The sequence below is a fragment of the Vigna unguiculata genome, chromosome 11 (assembly GCF_037176805.1).
Source record: "Vigna unguiculata cultivar grain cowpea cultivar isolate G323 ecotype 2 chromosome 11, ASM3717680v1, whole genome shotgun sequence".
NCBI classification, from domain to species: Eukaryota; Viridiplantae; Streptophyta; class Magnoliopsida; order Fabales; family Fabaceae; genus Vigna; species Vigna unguiculata.
The window spans coordinates 13,168,697-13,181,246 of record NC_140802.1 but is presented as its reverse complement, the minus strand read 5'-3'; the positions used below and the strand labels follow the sequence as shown (position 1 = coordinate 13,181,246).

At 46.7% G+C, this 12,550-nt stretch overlaps 28 non-coding genes and 9 pseudogenes across 28 annotated transcripts; all 37 read left to right on the top strand.

Moving 5' to 3' along the window:
• The first annotated feature begins 264 nt into the window (after nucleotides 1-264).
• Nucleotides 265-383, top strand: LOC146881082 (5S ribosomal RNA; annotated as a pseudogene).
• A 194-nt stretch (nucleotides 384-577) lies between these two features.
• LOC146881081 (5S ribosomal RNA) lies at nucleotides 578-696 on the top strand. Its single transcript, XR_014987179.1, has one exon. It is a non-coding gene; the product is annotated as a 5S ribosomal RNA (ribosomal RNA).
• A 218-nt stretch (nucleotides 697-914) lies between these two features.
• LOC146881080 (5S ribosomal RNA) lies at nucleotides 915-1,033 on the top strand. The gene has a single exon (XR_014986872.1). It is a non-coding gene; the product is annotated as a 5S ribosomal RNA (ribosomal RNA).
• Nucleotides 1,034-1,251: 218 nt separating this feature from the next.
• Nucleotides 1,252-1,370, top strand: LOC146881079 (5S ribosomal RNA). The gene has a single exon (XR_014986871.1). It is a non-coding gene; the product is annotated as a 5S ribosomal RNA (ribosomal RNA).
• Nucleotides 1,371-1,588: 218 nt separating this feature from the next.
• On the top strand, nucleotides 1,589-1,707 carry LOC146881078 (5S ribosomal RNA). The gene has a single exon (XR_014987003.1). It is a non-coding gene; the product is annotated as a 5S ribosomal RNA (ribosomal RNA).
• A 295-nt stretch (nucleotides 1,708-2,002) lies between these two features.
• Nucleotides 2,003-2,121, top strand: LOC146881077 (5S ribosomal RNA). Its single transcript, XR_014987187.1, has one exon. It is a non-coding gene; the product is annotated as a 5S ribosomal RNA (ribosomal RNA).
• A 218-nt stretch (nucleotides 2,122-2,339) lies between these two features.
• LOC146881076 (5S ribosomal RNA) lies at nucleotides 2,340-2,458 on the top strand. Its single transcript, XR_014987083.1, has one exon. It is a non-coding gene; the product is annotated as a 5S ribosomal RNA (ribosomal RNA).
• A 218-nt stretch (nucleotides 2,459-2,676) lies between these two features.
• LOC146881075 (5S ribosomal RNA) lies at nucleotides 2,677-2,795 on the top strand. Its single transcript, XR_014986870.1, has one exon. It is a non-coding gene; the product is annotated as a 5S ribosomal RNA (ribosomal RNA).
• Nucleotides 2,796-3,013: 218 nt separating this feature from the next.
• Nucleotides 3,014-3,132, top strand: LOC146881074 (5S ribosomal RNA; annotated as a pseudogene).
• A 194-nt stretch (nucleotides 3,133-3,326) lies between these two features.
• Nucleotides 3,327-3,445, top strand: LOC146881073 (5S ribosomal RNA). Its single transcript, XR_014986869.1, has one exon. It is a non-coding gene; the product is annotated as a 5S ribosomal RNA (ribosomal RNA).
• A 218-nt stretch (nucleotides 3,446-3,663) lies between these two features.
• Nucleotides 3,664-3,782, top strand: LOC146881072 (5S ribosomal RNA). Its single transcript, XR_014987002.1, has one exon. It is a non-coding gene; the product is annotated as a 5S ribosomal RNA (ribosomal RNA).
• Nucleotides 3,783-4,077: 295 nt separating this feature from the next.
• On the top strand, nucleotides 4,078-4,196 carry LOC146881071 (5S ribosomal RNA). The gene has a single exon (XR_014987186.1). It is a non-coding gene; the product is annotated as a 5S ribosomal RNA (ribosomal RNA).
• A 218-nt stretch (nucleotides 4,197-4,414) lies between these two features.
• Nucleotides 4,415-4,533, top strand: LOC146881070 (5S ribosomal RNA). Its single transcript, XR_014987082.1, has one exon. It is a non-coding gene; the product is annotated as a 5S ribosomal RNA (ribosomal RNA).
• Nucleotides 4,534-4,751: 218 nt separating this feature from the next.
• Nucleotides 4,752-4,870, top strand: LOC146881069 (5S ribosomal RNA). Its single transcript, XR_014986868.1, has one exon. It is a non-coding gene; the product is annotated as a 5S ribosomal RNA (ribosomal RNA).
• A 218-nt stretch (nucleotides 4,871-5,088) lies between these two features.
• On the top strand, nucleotides 5,089-5,207 carry LOC146881068 (5S ribosomal RNA; annotated as a pseudogene).
• A 194-nt stretch (nucleotides 5,208-5,401) lies between these two features.
• Nucleotides 5,402-5,520, top strand: LOC146881067 (5S ribosomal RNA). Its single transcript, XR_014986867.1, has one exon. It is a non-coding gene; the product is annotated as a 5S ribosomal RNA (ribosomal RNA).
• A 218-nt stretch (nucleotides 5,521-5,738) lies between these two features.
• On the top strand, nucleotides 5,739-5,857 carry LOC146881066 (5S ribosomal RNA). The gene has a single exon (XR_014986866.1). It is a non-coding gene; the product is annotated as a 5S ribosomal RNA (ribosomal RNA).
• Nucleotides 5,858-6,075: 218 nt separating this feature from the next.
• On the top strand, nucleotides 6,076-6,194 carry LOC146881065 (5S ribosomal RNA). Its single transcript, XR_014987001.1, has one exon. It is a non-coding gene; the product is annotated as a 5S ribosomal RNA (ribosomal RNA).
• A 295-nt stretch (nucleotides 6,195-6,489) lies between these two features.
• On the top strand, nucleotides 6,490-6,608 carry LOC146881064 (5S ribosomal RNA). The gene has a single exon (XR_014987178.1). It is a non-coding gene; the product is annotated as a 5S ribosomal RNA (ribosomal RNA).
• A 218-nt stretch (nucleotides 6,609-6,826) lies between these two features.
• Nucleotides 6,827-6,945, top strand: LOC146881063 (5S ribosomal RNA; annotated as a pseudogene).
• Nucleotides 6,946-7,139: 194 nt separating this feature from the next.
• Nucleotides 7,140-7,258, top strand: LOC146881062 (5S ribosomal RNA; annotated as a pseudogene).
• Nucleotides 7,259-7,452: 194 nt separating this feature from the next.
• Nucleotides 7,453-7,571, top strand: LOC146881061 (5S ribosomal RNA). Its single transcript, XR_014986864.1, has one exon. It is a non-coding gene; the product is annotated as a 5S ribosomal RNA (ribosomal RNA).
• A 218-nt stretch (nucleotides 7,572-7,789) lies between these two features.
• Nucleotides 7,790-7,908, top strand: LOC146881060 (5S ribosomal RNA). Its single transcript, XR_014986863.1, has one exon. It is a non-coding gene; the product is annotated as a 5S ribosomal RNA (ribosomal RNA).
• Nucleotides 7,909-8,126: 218 nt separating this feature from the next.
• Nucleotides 8,127-8,245, top strand: LOC146881059 (5S ribosomal RNA; annotated as a pseudogene).
• Nucleotides 8,246-8,439: 194 nt separating this feature from the next.
• Nucleotides 8,440-8,558, top strand: LOC146881058 (5S ribosomal RNA). Its single transcript, XR_014987063.1, has one exon. It is a non-coding gene; the product is annotated as a 5S ribosomal RNA (ribosomal RNA).
• Nucleotides 8,559-8,776: 218 nt separating this feature from the next.
• LOC146881057 (5S ribosomal RNA) lies at nucleotides 8,777-8,895 on the top strand. The gene has a single exon (XR_014986862.1). It is a non-coding gene; the product is annotated as a 5S ribosomal RNA (ribosomal RNA).
• Nucleotides 8,896-9,113: 218 nt separating this feature from the next.
• LOC146881056 (5S ribosomal RNA) lies at nucleotides 9,114-9,232 on the top strand. The gene has a single exon (XR_014986861.1). It is a non-coding gene; the product is annotated as a 5S ribosomal RNA (ribosomal RNA).
• A 218-nt stretch (nucleotides 9,233-9,450) lies between these two features.
• Nucleotides 9,451-9,569, top strand: LOC146881055 (5S ribosomal RNA; annotated as a pseudogene).
• A 194-nt stretch (nucleotides 9,570-9,763) lies between these two features.
• On the top strand, nucleotides 9,764-9,882 carry LOC146881054 (5S ribosomal RNA). Its single transcript, XR_014987061.1, has one exon. It is a non-coding gene; the product is annotated as a 5S ribosomal RNA (ribosomal RNA).
• Nucleotides 9,883-10,100: 218 nt separating this feature from the next.
• LOC146881053 (5S ribosomal RNA) lies at nucleotides 10,101-10,219 on the top strand. Its single transcript, XR_014986860.1, has one exon. It is a non-coding gene; the product is annotated as a 5S ribosomal RNA (ribosomal RNA).
• A 218-nt stretch (nucleotides 10,220-10,437) lies between these two features.
• LOC146881052 (5S ribosomal RNA) lies at nucleotides 10,438-10,556 on the top strand (annotated as a pseudogene).
• Nucleotides 10,557-10,750: 194 nt separating this feature from the next.
• On the top strand, nucleotides 10,751-10,869 carry LOC146881051 (5S ribosomal RNA). Its single transcript, XR_014987060.1, has one exon. It is a non-coding gene; the product is annotated as a 5S ribosomal RNA (ribosomal RNA).
• Nucleotides 10,870-11,087: 218 nt separating this feature from the next.
• LOC146881050 (5S ribosomal RNA) lies at nucleotides 11,088-11,206 on the top strand. Its single transcript, XR_014986859.1, has one exon. It is a non-coding gene; the product is annotated as a 5S ribosomal RNA (ribosomal RNA).
• Nucleotides 11,207-11,424: 218 nt separating this feature from the next.
• On the top strand, nucleotides 11,425-11,543 carry LOC146881049 (5S ribosomal RNA). The gene has a single exon (XR_014987234.1). It is a non-coding gene; the product is annotated as a 5S ribosomal RNA (ribosomal RNA).
• Nucleotides 11,544-11,838: 295 nt separating this feature from the next.
• On the top strand, nucleotides 11,839-11,957 carry LOC146881048 (5S ribosomal RNA). The gene has a single exon (XR_014987185.1). It is a non-coding gene; the product is annotated as a 5S ribosomal RNA (ribosomal RNA).
• A 218-nt stretch (nucleotides 11,958-12,175) lies between these two features.
• Nucleotides 12,176-12,294, top strand: LOC146881047 (5S ribosomal RNA). The gene has a single exon (XR_014987081.1). It is a non-coding gene; the product is annotated as a 5S ribosomal RNA (ribosomal RNA).
• Nucleotides 12,295-12,512: 218 nt separating this feature from the next.
• LOC146881046 (5S ribosomal RNA) overlaps nucleotides 12,513-12,550 on the top strand; it is a 119-nt pseudogene continuing 81 nt past the window's right edge.

The following is a 12,550-nucleotide window of genomic DNA, read 5'->3' as shown; positions in this document are numbered from 1 at the left end:
AGCACTAATGCACCTGACCTCCTGGGAAGTCCTCGTGTTGCACCTCTTTTTTACGTTATTTTCTTTTCCTACGTTCTTTTCATCACTGTTTTCTTTTGCAATCAAATCCTAAATTATCACCTAAATCATTCCAACTGACTACTACCAAAATCTCTTCAGACCAAAACAACCCACCTCACGTCCCCGTGCCCCCGCGCCGCGCCAAGTGTTCAAACTTAGGCCCAATGCGAAACCCATATGTACATTGATCGTGCAATACTTCACAGGTGCGATCATACCAGCACTAATGCACCGGATCCCATCAGCACTCCGCAGTTAAGCGTGCTTGGGCGAGAGTAGTACTAGGATGGGTGACCTCCTGGGAAGTCCTATTTTCTTTTCCTACGTTCTTTTCATCACTGTTTTCTTTTGCAATCAAATCCTAAATTATCACCTAAATCATTCCAACTGACTACTACCAAAATCTCTTCAGACCAAAACAACCCACCTCACGTCCCCGTGCCCCCGCGCCGCGCCAAGTGTTCAAACTTAGGCCCAATGCGAAACCCATATGTACATTGATCGTGCAATACTTCACAGGTGCGATCATAACAGCACTAATGCACCGGATCCCATCAGAACTCCGCAGTTAAGCGTGCTTGGGCGAGAGTAGTACTAGGATGGGTGACCTCCTGGGAAGTCCTCGTGTTGCACCTCTTTTTTACGTTATTTTCTTTTCCTACGTTCTTTTCATCACTGTTTTCTTTTGCAATCAAATCCTAAATTATCACCTAAATCATTCCAACTGACTACTACCAAAATCTCTTCAGACCAAAACAACCCACCTCACGTCCCCGTGCCCCCGCGCCGCGCCAAGTGTTCAAACTTAGGCCCAATGCGAAACCCATATGTACATTGATCGTGCAATACTTCACAGGTGCGATCATACCAGCACTAATGCACCGGATCCCATCAGAACTCCGCAGTTAAGCGTGCTTGGGCGAGAGTAGTACTAGGATGGGTGACCTCCTGGGAAGTCCTCGTGTTGCACCTCTTTTTTACGTTATTTTCTTTTCCTACGTTCTTTTCATCACTGTTTTCTTTTGCAATCAAATCCTAAATTATCACCTAAATCATTCCAACTGACTACTACCAAAATCTCTTCAGACCAAAACAACCCACCTCACGTCCCCGTGCCCCCGCGCCGCGCCAAGTGTTCAAACTTAGGCCCAATGCGAAACCCATATGTACATTGATCGTGCAATACTTCACAGGTGCGATCATACCAGCACTAATGCACCGGATCCCATCAGAACTCCGCAGTTAAGCGTGCTTGGGCGAGAGTAGTACTAGGATGGGTGACCTCCTGGGAAGTCCTCGTGTTGCACCTCTTTTTTACGTTATTTTCTTTTCCTACGTTCTTTTCATCACTGTTTTCTTTTGCAATCAAATCCTAAATTATCACCTAAATCATTCCAACTGACTACTACCAAAATCTCTTCAGACCAAAACAACCCACCTCACGTCCCCGTGCCCCCGCGCCGCGCCAAGTGTTCAAACTTAGGCCCAATGCGAAACCCATATGTACATTGATCGTGCAATACTTCACAGGTGCGATCATACCAGCACTAATGCACCGGATCCCATCAGAACTCCGCAGTTAAGCGTGCTTGGGCGAGAGTAGTACTAGGATGGGTGACCTCTTGGGAAGTCCTCGTGTTGCACCTCTTTCCGCAGTTAAGCGTGCTTGGGGGAGAGTAGTACTAGGATGGGTGACCTCCTGGGAAGTCCTCGTGTTGCACCTCTTTTTTACGTTATTTTCTTTTCCTACGTTCTTTTCATCACTGTTTTTTTTTGCAATCAAATCCTAAATTATCACCTAAATCGTTCCAACTGACTACTACCAAAATCTCTTCAGACCAAAACAACCCACCTCACGTCCCCGTGCCCCCGCGCCACGCCAAGTGTTCAAACTTAGGCCCAATGCGAAACCCATATGTACATTGATCGTGCAATACTTCACAGGTGCGATCATACCAGCACTGATGCATCGGATCCCATCAGAACTCCGCAGTTAAGTGTGCTTGGGCGAGAGTAGTACTAGGATGGGTGACCTCTTGGGAAGTCCTCGTGTTGCACCTCTTTTTTACGTTATTTTCTTTTCCTACGTTCTTTTCATCACTGTTTTCTTTTGCAATCAAATCCTAAATTATCACCTAAATCATTCCAACTGACTACTACCAAAATCTCTTCAGACCAAAACCACCCACCTCACGTCCCCGTGCCCCCGCGCCGCGCCAAGTGTTTAAACTTAGGCCCAATGCGAAACCCATATGTACATTGATCGTGCAATACTTCACATGTGCGATCATACCAGCACTAATGCACCGGATCCCATCAGAACTCCGCAGTTAAGCGTGCTTGGGCGAGAGTAGTACTAGGATGGGTGACCTCCTGGGAAGTCCTCGTGTTGCACCTCTTTTTTACGTTATTTTCTTTTCCTACGTTCTTTTCATCTCTGTTTTCTTTTGCAATCAAATCCTAAATTATCACCTAAATCATTCCAACTGACTACTACCAAAATCTCTTCAGACCAAAACAACCCACCTCACGTCCTCGTGCCCCCGCGCCGCGCCAAGTGTTCAAACTTAGGCCCAATGCGAAACCCATATGTACATTGATCGTGCAATACTTCACAGGTGCGATCATACCAGCACTAATGCACCGGATCCCATCAGAACTCCGCAGTTAAGCGTGCTTGGGCGAGAGTAGTACTAGGATGGGTGACCTCCTGGGAAGTCCTCGTGTTGCACCTCTTTTTTACGTTATTTTCTTTTCCTACGTTCTTTTCATCACTGTTTTCTTTTGCAATCAAATCCTAAATTATCACCTAAATCATTCCAACTGACTACTACCAAAATCTCTTCAGACCAAAACAACCCACCTCACGTCCCCGTGCCCCCGCGCCGCGCCAAGTGTTCAAACTTAGGCCCAATGCGAAACCCATATGTACATTGATCGTGCAATACTTCACAGGTGCGATCATACCAGCACTAATGCACCGGATCCCATCAGCACTCCGCAGTTAAGCGTGCTTGGGCGAGAGTAGTACTAGGATGGGTGACCTCCTGGGAAGTCCTATTTTCTTTTCCTACGTTCTTTTCATCACTGTTTTCTTTTGCAATCAAATCCTAAATTATCACCTAAATCATTCCAACTGACTACTACCAAAATCTCTTCAGACCAAAACAACCCACCTCACGTCCCCGTGCCCCCGCGCCGCGCCAAGTGTTCAAACTTAGGCCCAATGCGAAACCCATATGTACATTGATCGTGCAATACTTCACAGGTGCGATCATACCAGCACTAATGCACCGGATCCCATCAGAACTCCGCAGTTAAGCGTGCTTGGGCGAGAGTAGTACTAGGATGGGTGACCTCCTGGGAAGTCCTCGTGTTGCACCTCTTTTTTACGTTATTTTCTTTTCCTACGTTCTTTTCATCACTGTTTTCTTTTGCAATCAAATCCTAAATTATCACCTAAATCATTCCAACTGACTACTACCAAAATCTCTTCAGACCAAAACAACCCACCTCACGTCCCCGTGCCCCCGCGCCGCGCCAAGTGTTCAAACTTAGGCCCAATGCGAAACCCATATGTACATTGATCGTGCAATACTTCACAGGTGCGATCATACCAGCACTAATGCACCGGATCCCATCAGAACTCCGCAGTTAAGCGTGCTTGGGCGAGAGTAGTACTAGGATGGGTGACCTCTTGGGAAGTCCTCGTGTTGCACCTCTTTCCGCAGTTAAGCGTGCTTGGGCGAGAGTAGTACTAGGATGGGTGACCTCCTGGGAAGTCCTCGTGTTGCACCTCTTTTTTACGTTATTTTCTTTTCCTACGTTCTTTTCATCACTGTTTTTTTTTGCAATCAAATCCTAAATTATCACCTAAATCGTTCCAACTGACTACTACCAAAATCTCTTCAGACCAAAACAACCCACCTCACGTCCCCGTGCCCCCGCGCCGCGCCAAGTGTTCAAACTTAGGCCCAATGCGAAACCCATATGTACATTGATCGTGCAATACTTCACAGGTGCGATCATACCAGCACTGATGCATCGGATCCCATCAGAACTCCGCAGTTAAGTGTGCTTGGGCGAGAGTAGTACTAGGATGGGTGACCTCTTGGGAAGTCCTCGTGTTGCACCTCTTTTTTACGTTATTTTCTTTTCCTACGTTCTTTTCATCACTGTTTTCTTTTGCAATCAAATCCTAAATTATCACCTAAATCATTCCAACTGACTACTACCAAAATCTCTTCAGACCAAAACCACCCACCTCACGTCCCCGTGCCCCCGCGCCGCGCCAAGTGTTTAAACTTAGGCCCAATGCGAAACCCATATGTACATTGATCGTGCAATACTTCACATGTGCGATCATACCAGCACTAATGCACCGGATCCCATCAGAACTCCGCAGTTAAGCGTGCTTGGGCGAGAGTAGTACTAGGATGGGTGACCTCCTGGGAAGTCCTCGTGTTGCACCTCTTTTTTACGTTATTTTCTTTTCCTACGTTCTTTTCATCTCTGTTTTATTTTGCAATCAAATCCTAAATTATCACCTAAATCATTCCAACTGACTACTACCAAAATCTCTTCAGACCAAAACAACCCACCTCACGTCCTCGTGCCCCCGCGCCGCGCCAAGTGTTCAAACTTAGGCCCAATGCGAAACCCATATGTACATTGATCGTGCAATACTTCACAGGTGCGATCATACCAGCACTAATGCACCGGATCCCATCAGAACTCCGCAGTTAAGCGTGCTTGGGCGAGAGTAGTACTAGGATGGGTGACCTCCTGGGAAGTCCTCGTGTTGCACCTCTTTTTTACGTTATTTTCTTTTCCTACGTTCTTTTCATCACTGTTTTCTTTTGCAATCAAATCCTAAATTATCACCTAAATCATTCCAACTGACTACTACCAAAATCTCTTCAGACCAAAACAACCCACCTCACGTCCCCGTGCCCCCGCGCCGCGCCAAGTGTTCAAACTTAGGCCCAATGCGAAACCCATATGTACATTGATCGTGCAATACTTCACAGGTGCGATCATACCAGCACTAATGCACCGGATCCCATCAGCACTCCGCAGTTAAGCGTGCTTGGGCGAGAGTAGTACTAGGATGGGTGACCTCCTGGGAAGTCCTATTTTCTTTTCCTACGTTCTTTTCATCACTGTTTTCTTTTGCAATCAAATCCTAAATTATCACCTAAATCATTCCAACTGACTACTACCAAAATCTCTTCAGACCAAAACAACCCACCTCACGTCCCCGTGCCCCCGCGCCGCGCCAAGTGTTCAAACTTAGGCCCAATGCGAAACCCATATGTACATTGATCGTGCAATACTTCACAGGTGCGATCATACCAGCACTAATGCACCGGATCCCATCAGAACTCCGCAGTTAAGCGTGCTTGGGCGAGAGTAGTACTAGGATGGGTGACCTCCTGGGAAGTCCTCGTGTTGCACCTCTTTTTTACGTTATTTTCTTTTCCTACGTTCTTTTCATCACTGTTTTCTTTTGCAATCAAATCCTAAATTATCACCTAAATCATTCCAACTGACTACTACCAAAATCTCTTCAGACCAAAACAACCCACCTCACGTCCCCGTGCCCCCGCGCCGCGCCAAGTGTTCAAACTTAGGCCCAATGCGAAACCCATATGTACATTGATCGTGCAATACTTCACAGGTGCGATCATACCAGCACTAATGCACCGGATCCCATCAGAACTCCGCAGTTAAGCGTGCTTGGGCGAGAGTAGTACTAGGATGGGTGACCTCCTGGGAAGTCCTCGTGTTGCACCTCTTTTTTACGTTATTTTCTTTTCCTACGTTCTTTTCATCACTGTTTTCTTTTGCAATCAAATCCTAAATTATCACCTAAATCATTCCAACTGACTACTACCAAAATCTCTTCAGACCAAAACAACCCACCTCACGTCCCCGTGCCCCCGCGCCGCGCCAAGTGTTCAAACTTAGGCCCAATGCGAAACCCATATGTACATTGATCGTGCAATACTTCACAGGTGCGATCATACCAGCACTAATGCACCGGATCCCATCAGAACTCCGCAGTTAAGCGTGCTTGGGCGAGAGTAGTACTAGGATGGGTGACCTCTTGGGAAGTCCTCGTGTTGCACCTCTTTCCGCAGTTAAGCGTGCTTGGGCGAGAGTAGTACTAGGATGGGTGACCTCCTGGGAAGTCCTCGTGTTGCACCTCTTTTTTACGTTATTTTCTTTTCCTACGTTCTTTTCATCACTGTTTTTTTTTGCAATCAAATCCTAAATTATCACCTAAATCGTTCCAACTGACTACTACCAAAATCTCTTCAGACCAAAACAACCCACCTCACGTCCCCGTGCCCCCGCGCCGCGCCAAGTGTTCAAACTTAGGCCCAATGCGAAACCCATATGTACATTGATCGTGCAATACTTCACAGGTGCGATCATACCAGCACTGATGCATCGGATCCCATCAGAACTCCGCAGTTAAGTGTGCTTGGGCGAGAGTAGTACTAGGATGGGTGACCTCCTGGGAAGTCCTCGTGTTGCACCTCTTTTTTACGTTATTTTCTTTTCCTACGTTCTTTTCATCACTGTTTTCTTTTGCAATCAAATCCAAAATTATCACCTAAATCATTCCAACTGACTACTACCAAAATCTCTTCAGACCAAAACAACCCACCTCACGTCCCCGTGCCCCCGCGCCGCGCCAAGTGTTCAAACTTAGGCCCAATGCGAAACCCATATGTACATTGATCGTGCAATACTTCACAGGTGCGATCATACCAGCACTAATGCACCGGATCCCATCAGCACTCCGCAGTTAAGCGTGCTTGGGCGAGAGTAGTACTAGGATGGGTGACCTCCTGGGAAGTCCTATTTTCTTTTCCTACGTTCTTTTCATCACTGTTTTCTTTTGCAATCAAATCCTAAATTATCACCTAAATCATTCCAACTGACTACTACCAAAATCTCTTCAGACCAAAACAACCCACCTCACGTCCCCGTGCCCCCGCGCCGCGCCAAGTGTTCAAACTTAGGCCCAATGCGAAACCCATATGTACATTGATCGTGCAATACTTCACAGGTGCGATCATACCAGCACTAATGCACCGGATCCCATCAGCACTCCGCAGTTAAGCGTGCTTGGGCGAGAGTAGTACTAGGATGGGTGACCTCCTGGGAAGTCCTATTTTCTTTTCCTACGTTCTTTTCATCACTGTTTTCTTTTGCAATCAAATCCTAAATTATCACCTAAATCATTCCAACTGACTACTACCAAAATCTCTTCAGACCAAAACAACCCACCTCACGTCCCCGTGCCCCCGCGCCGCGCCAAGTGTTCAAACTTAGGCCCAATGCGAAACCCATATGTACATTGATCGTGCAATACTTCACAGGTGCGATCATACCAGCACTAATGCACCGGATCCCATCAGAACTCCGCAGTTAAGCGTGCTTGGGCGAGAGTAGTACTAGGATGGGTGACCTCCTGGGAAGTCCTCGTGTTGCACCTCTTTTTTACGTTATTTTCTTTTCCTACGTTCTTTTCATCACTGTTTTCTTTTGCAATCAAATCCTAAATTATCACCTAAATCATTCCAATTGACTACTACCAAAATCTCTTCAGACCAAAACAACCCACCTCACGTCCCCGTGCCCCCGCGCCGCGCCAAGTGTTCAAACTTAGGCCCAATGCGAAACCCATATGTACATTGATCGTGCAATACTTCACAGGTGCGATCATACCAGCACTAATGCACCGGATCCCATCAGAACTCCGCAGTTAAGCGTGCTTGGGCGAGAGTAGTACTAGGATGGGTGACCTCCTGGGAAGTCCTCGTGTTGCACCTCTTTTTTACGTTATTTTCTTTTCCTACGTTCTTTTCATCACTGTTTTCTTTTGCAATCAAATCCTAAATTATCACCTAAATCATTCCAACTGACTACTACCAAAATCTCTTCAGACCAAAACAACCCACCTCACGTCCCCGTGCCCCCGCGCCGCGCCAAGTGTTCAAACTTAGGCCCAATGCGAAACCCATATGTACATTGATCGTGCAATACTTCACAGGTGCGATCATACCAGCACTAATGCACCGGATCCCATCAGCACTCCGCAGTTAAGCGTGCTTGGGCGAGAGTAGTACTAGGATGGGTGACCTCCTGGGAAGTCCTATTTTCTTTTCCTACGTTCTTTTCATCACTGTTTTCTTTTGCAATCAAATCCTAAATTATCACCTAAATCATTCCAACTGACTACTACCAAAATCTCTTCAGACCAAAACAACCCACCTCACGTCCCCGTGCCCCCGCGCCGCGCCAAGTGTTCAAACTTAGGCCCAATGCGAAACCCATATGTACATTGATCGTGCAATACTTCACTGGTGCGATCATACCAGCACTAATGCACCGGATCCCATCAGAACTCCGCAGTTAAGCGTGCTTGGGCGAGAGTAGTACTAGGATGGGTGACCTCCTGGGAAGTCCTCGTGTTGCACCTCTTTTTTACGTTATTTTCTTTTCCTACGTTCTTTTCATCACTGTTTTCTTTTGCAATCAAATCCTAAATTATCACCTAAATCATTCCAACTGACTACTACCAAAATCTCTTCAGACCAAAACAACCCACCTCACGTCCCCGTGCCCCCGCGCCGTGCCAAGTGTTCAAACTTAGGCCCAATGCGAAACCCATATGTACATTGATCGTGCAATACTTCACAGGTGCGATCATACCAGCACTAATGCACCGGATCCCATCAGAACTCCGCAGTTAAGCGTGCTTGGGCGAGAGTAGTACTAGGATGGGTGACCTCCTGGGAAGTCCTCGTGTTGCACCTCTTTTTTACGTTATTTTCTTTTCCTACGTTCTTTTCATCACTGTTTTCTTTTGCAATCAAATCCTAAATTATCACCTAAATCATTCCAACTGACTACTACCAAAATCTCTTCAGACCAAAACAACCCACCTCACGTCCCCGTGCCCCCGCGCCGCGCCAAGTGTTCAAACTTAGGCCCAATGCGAAACCCATATGTACATTGATCGTGCAATACTTCACAGGTGCGATCATACCAGCACTAATGCACCGGATCCCATCAGAACTCCGCAGTTAAGCGTGCTTGGGCGAGAGTAGTACTAGGATGGGTGACCTCCTGGGAAGTCCTCGTGTTGCACCTCTTTTTTACGTTATTTTCTTTTCCTACGTTCTTTTCATCACTGTTTTCTTTTGCAATCAAATCCTAAATTATCACCTAAATCATTCCAACTGACTACTACCAAAATCTCTTCAGACCAAAACAACCCACCTCACGTCCCCGTGCCCCCGCGCCGCGCCAAGTGTTCAAACTTAGGCCCAATGCGAAACCCATATGTACATTGATCGTGCAATACTTCACAGGTGCGATCATACCAGCACTAATGCACCGGATCCCATCAGCACTCCGCAGTTAAGCGTGCTTGGGCGAGAGTAGTACTAGGATGGGTGACCTCCTGGGAAGTCCTATTTTCTTTTCCTACGTTCTTTTCATCACTGTTTTCTTTTGCAATCAAATCCTAAATTATCACCTAAATCATTCCAACTGACTACTACCAAAATCTCTTCAGACCAAAACAACCCACCTCACGTCCCCGTGCCCCCGCGCCGCGCCAAGTGTTCAAACTTAGGCCCAATGCGAAACCCATATGTACATTGATCGTGCAATACTTCACTGGTGCGATCATACCAGCACTAATGCACCGGATCCCATCAGAACTCCGCAGTTAAGCGTGCTTGGGCGAGAGTAGTACTAGGATGGGTGACCTCCTGGGAAGTCCTCGTGTTGCACCTCTTTTTTACGTTATTTTCTTTTCCTACGTTCTTTTCATCACTGTTTTCTTTTGCAATCAAATCCTAAATTATCACCTAAATCATTCCAACTGACTACTACCAAAATCTCTTCAGACCAAAACAACCCACCTCACGTCCCCGTGCCCCCGCGCCGCGCCAAGTGTTCAAACTTAGGCCCAATGCGAAACCCATATGTACATTGATCGTGCAATACTTCACAGGTGCGATCATACCAGCACTAATGCACCGGATCCCATCAGAACTCCGCAGTTAAGCGTGCTTGGGCGAGAGTAGTACTAGGATGGGTGACCTCCTGGGAAGTCCTCGTGTTGCACCTCTTTTTTACGTTATTTTCTTTTCCTACGTTCTTTTCATCACTGTTTTCTTTTGCAATCAAATCCTAAATTATCACCTAAATCATTCCAACTGACTACTACCAAAATCTCTTCAGACCAAAACAACCCACCTCACGTCCCCGTGCCCCCGCGCCGCGCCAAGTGTTCAAACTTAGGCCCAATGCGAAACCCATATGTACATTGATCGTGCAATACTTCACAGGTGCGATCATACCAGCACTAATGCACCGGATCCCATCAGCACTCCGCAGTTAAGCGTGCTTGGGCGAGAGTAGTACTAGGATGGGTGACCTCTTGGGAAGTCCTATTTTCTTTTCCTACGTTCTTTTCATCACTGTTTTCTTTTGCAATCAAATCCTAAATTATCACCTAAATCATTCCAACTGACTACTACCAAAATCTCTTCAGACCAAAACAACCCACCTCACGTCCCCGTGCCCCCGCGCCGCGCCAAGTGTTCAAACTTAGGCCCAATGCGAAACCCATATGTACATTGATCGTGCAATACTTCACTGGTGCGATCATACCAGCACTAATGCACCGGATCCCATCAGAACTCCGCAGTTAAGCGTGCTTGGGCGAGAGTAGTACTAGGATGGGTGACCTCCTGGGAAGTCCTCGTGTTGCACCTCTTTTTTACGTTATTTTCTTTTCCTACGTTCTTTTCATCACTGTTTTCTTTTGCAATCAAATCCTAAATTATCACCTAAATCATTCCAACTGACTACTACCAAAATCTCTTCAGACCAAAACAACCCACCTCACGTCCCCGTGCCCCCGCGCCGCGCCAAGTGTTCAAACTTAGGCCCAATGCGAAACCCATATGTACATTGATCGTGCAATACTTCACAGGTGCGATCATACCAGCACTAATGCACCGGATCCCATCAGAACTCCGCAGTTAAGCGTGCTTGGGCGAGAGTAGTACTAGGATGGGTGACCTCCTGGGAAGTCCTCGTGTTGCACCTCTTTTTTACGTTATTTTCTTTTCCTACGTTCTTTTCATCACTGTTTTCTTTTGCAATCAAATCCTAAATTATCACCTAAATCATTCCAACTGACTACTACCAAAATCTCTTCAGACCAAAACAACCCACCTCACGTCCCCGTGCCCCCGCGCCGCGCCAAGTGTTCAAACTTAGGCCCAATGCGAAACCCATATGTACATTGATCGTGCAATACTTCACAGGTGCGATCATTCCAGCACTAATGCACCGGATCCCATCAGAACTCCGCAGTTAAGCGTGCTTGGGCAAGAGTAGTACTAGGATGGGTGACCTCTTGGGAAGTCCTCGTGTTGCACCTCTTTCCGCAGTTAAGCGTGCTTGGGCGAGAGTAGTACTAGGATGGGTGACCTCCTGGGAAGTCCTCGTGTTGCACCTCTTTTTTACGTTATTTTCTTTTCCTACGTTCTTTTCATCACTGTTTTTTTTTGCAATCAAATCCTAAATTATCACCTAAATCGTTCCAACTGACTACTACCAAAATCTCTTCAGACCAAAACAACCCACCTCACGTCCCCGTGCCCCCGCGCCGCGCCAAGTGTTCAAACTTAGGCCCAATGCGAAACCCATATGTACATTGATCGTGCAATACTTCACAGGTGCGATCATACCAGCACTGATGCATCGGATCCCATCAGAACTCCGCAGTTAAGTGTGCTTGGGCGAGAGTAGTACTAGGATGGGTGACCTCTTGGGAAGTCCTCGTGTTGCACCTCTTTTTTACGTTATTTTCTTTTCCTACGTTCTTTTCATCACTGTTTTCTTTTGCAATCAAATCCTAAATTATCACCTAAATCATTCCAACATACTACTACCAAAATCTCTTCAGACCAAAACCACCCACCTCACGTCCCCGTGCCCCGGCGCCGCGCCAAGTGTTTAAACTTAGGCCCAATGCGAAACCCATATGTACATTGATCGTGCAATACTTCACATGTGCGATCATACCAGCACTAATGCACCGGATCCCATCAGAACTCCGCAGTTAAGCGTGCTTGGGCGAGAGTAGTACTAGGATGGGTGACCTCCTGGGAAGTCCTCGTGTTGCACCTCTTTTTTACGTTATTTTCTTTTCCTACGTTCTTTTCATCACTGTTTTCTTTTGCAATCAAATCCTAAATTATCACCTAAATCATTCCAACTGACTACTACCAAAATCTCTTCAGACCAAAACAACCCACCTCACGTCCCCGTGCCCCCGCGCCGCGCCAAGTGTTCAAACTTAGGCCCAATGCGAAACCCATATGTACATTGATCGTGCAATACTTCACAGGTGCGATCATACCAGCACTAATGCACCGGATCCCAT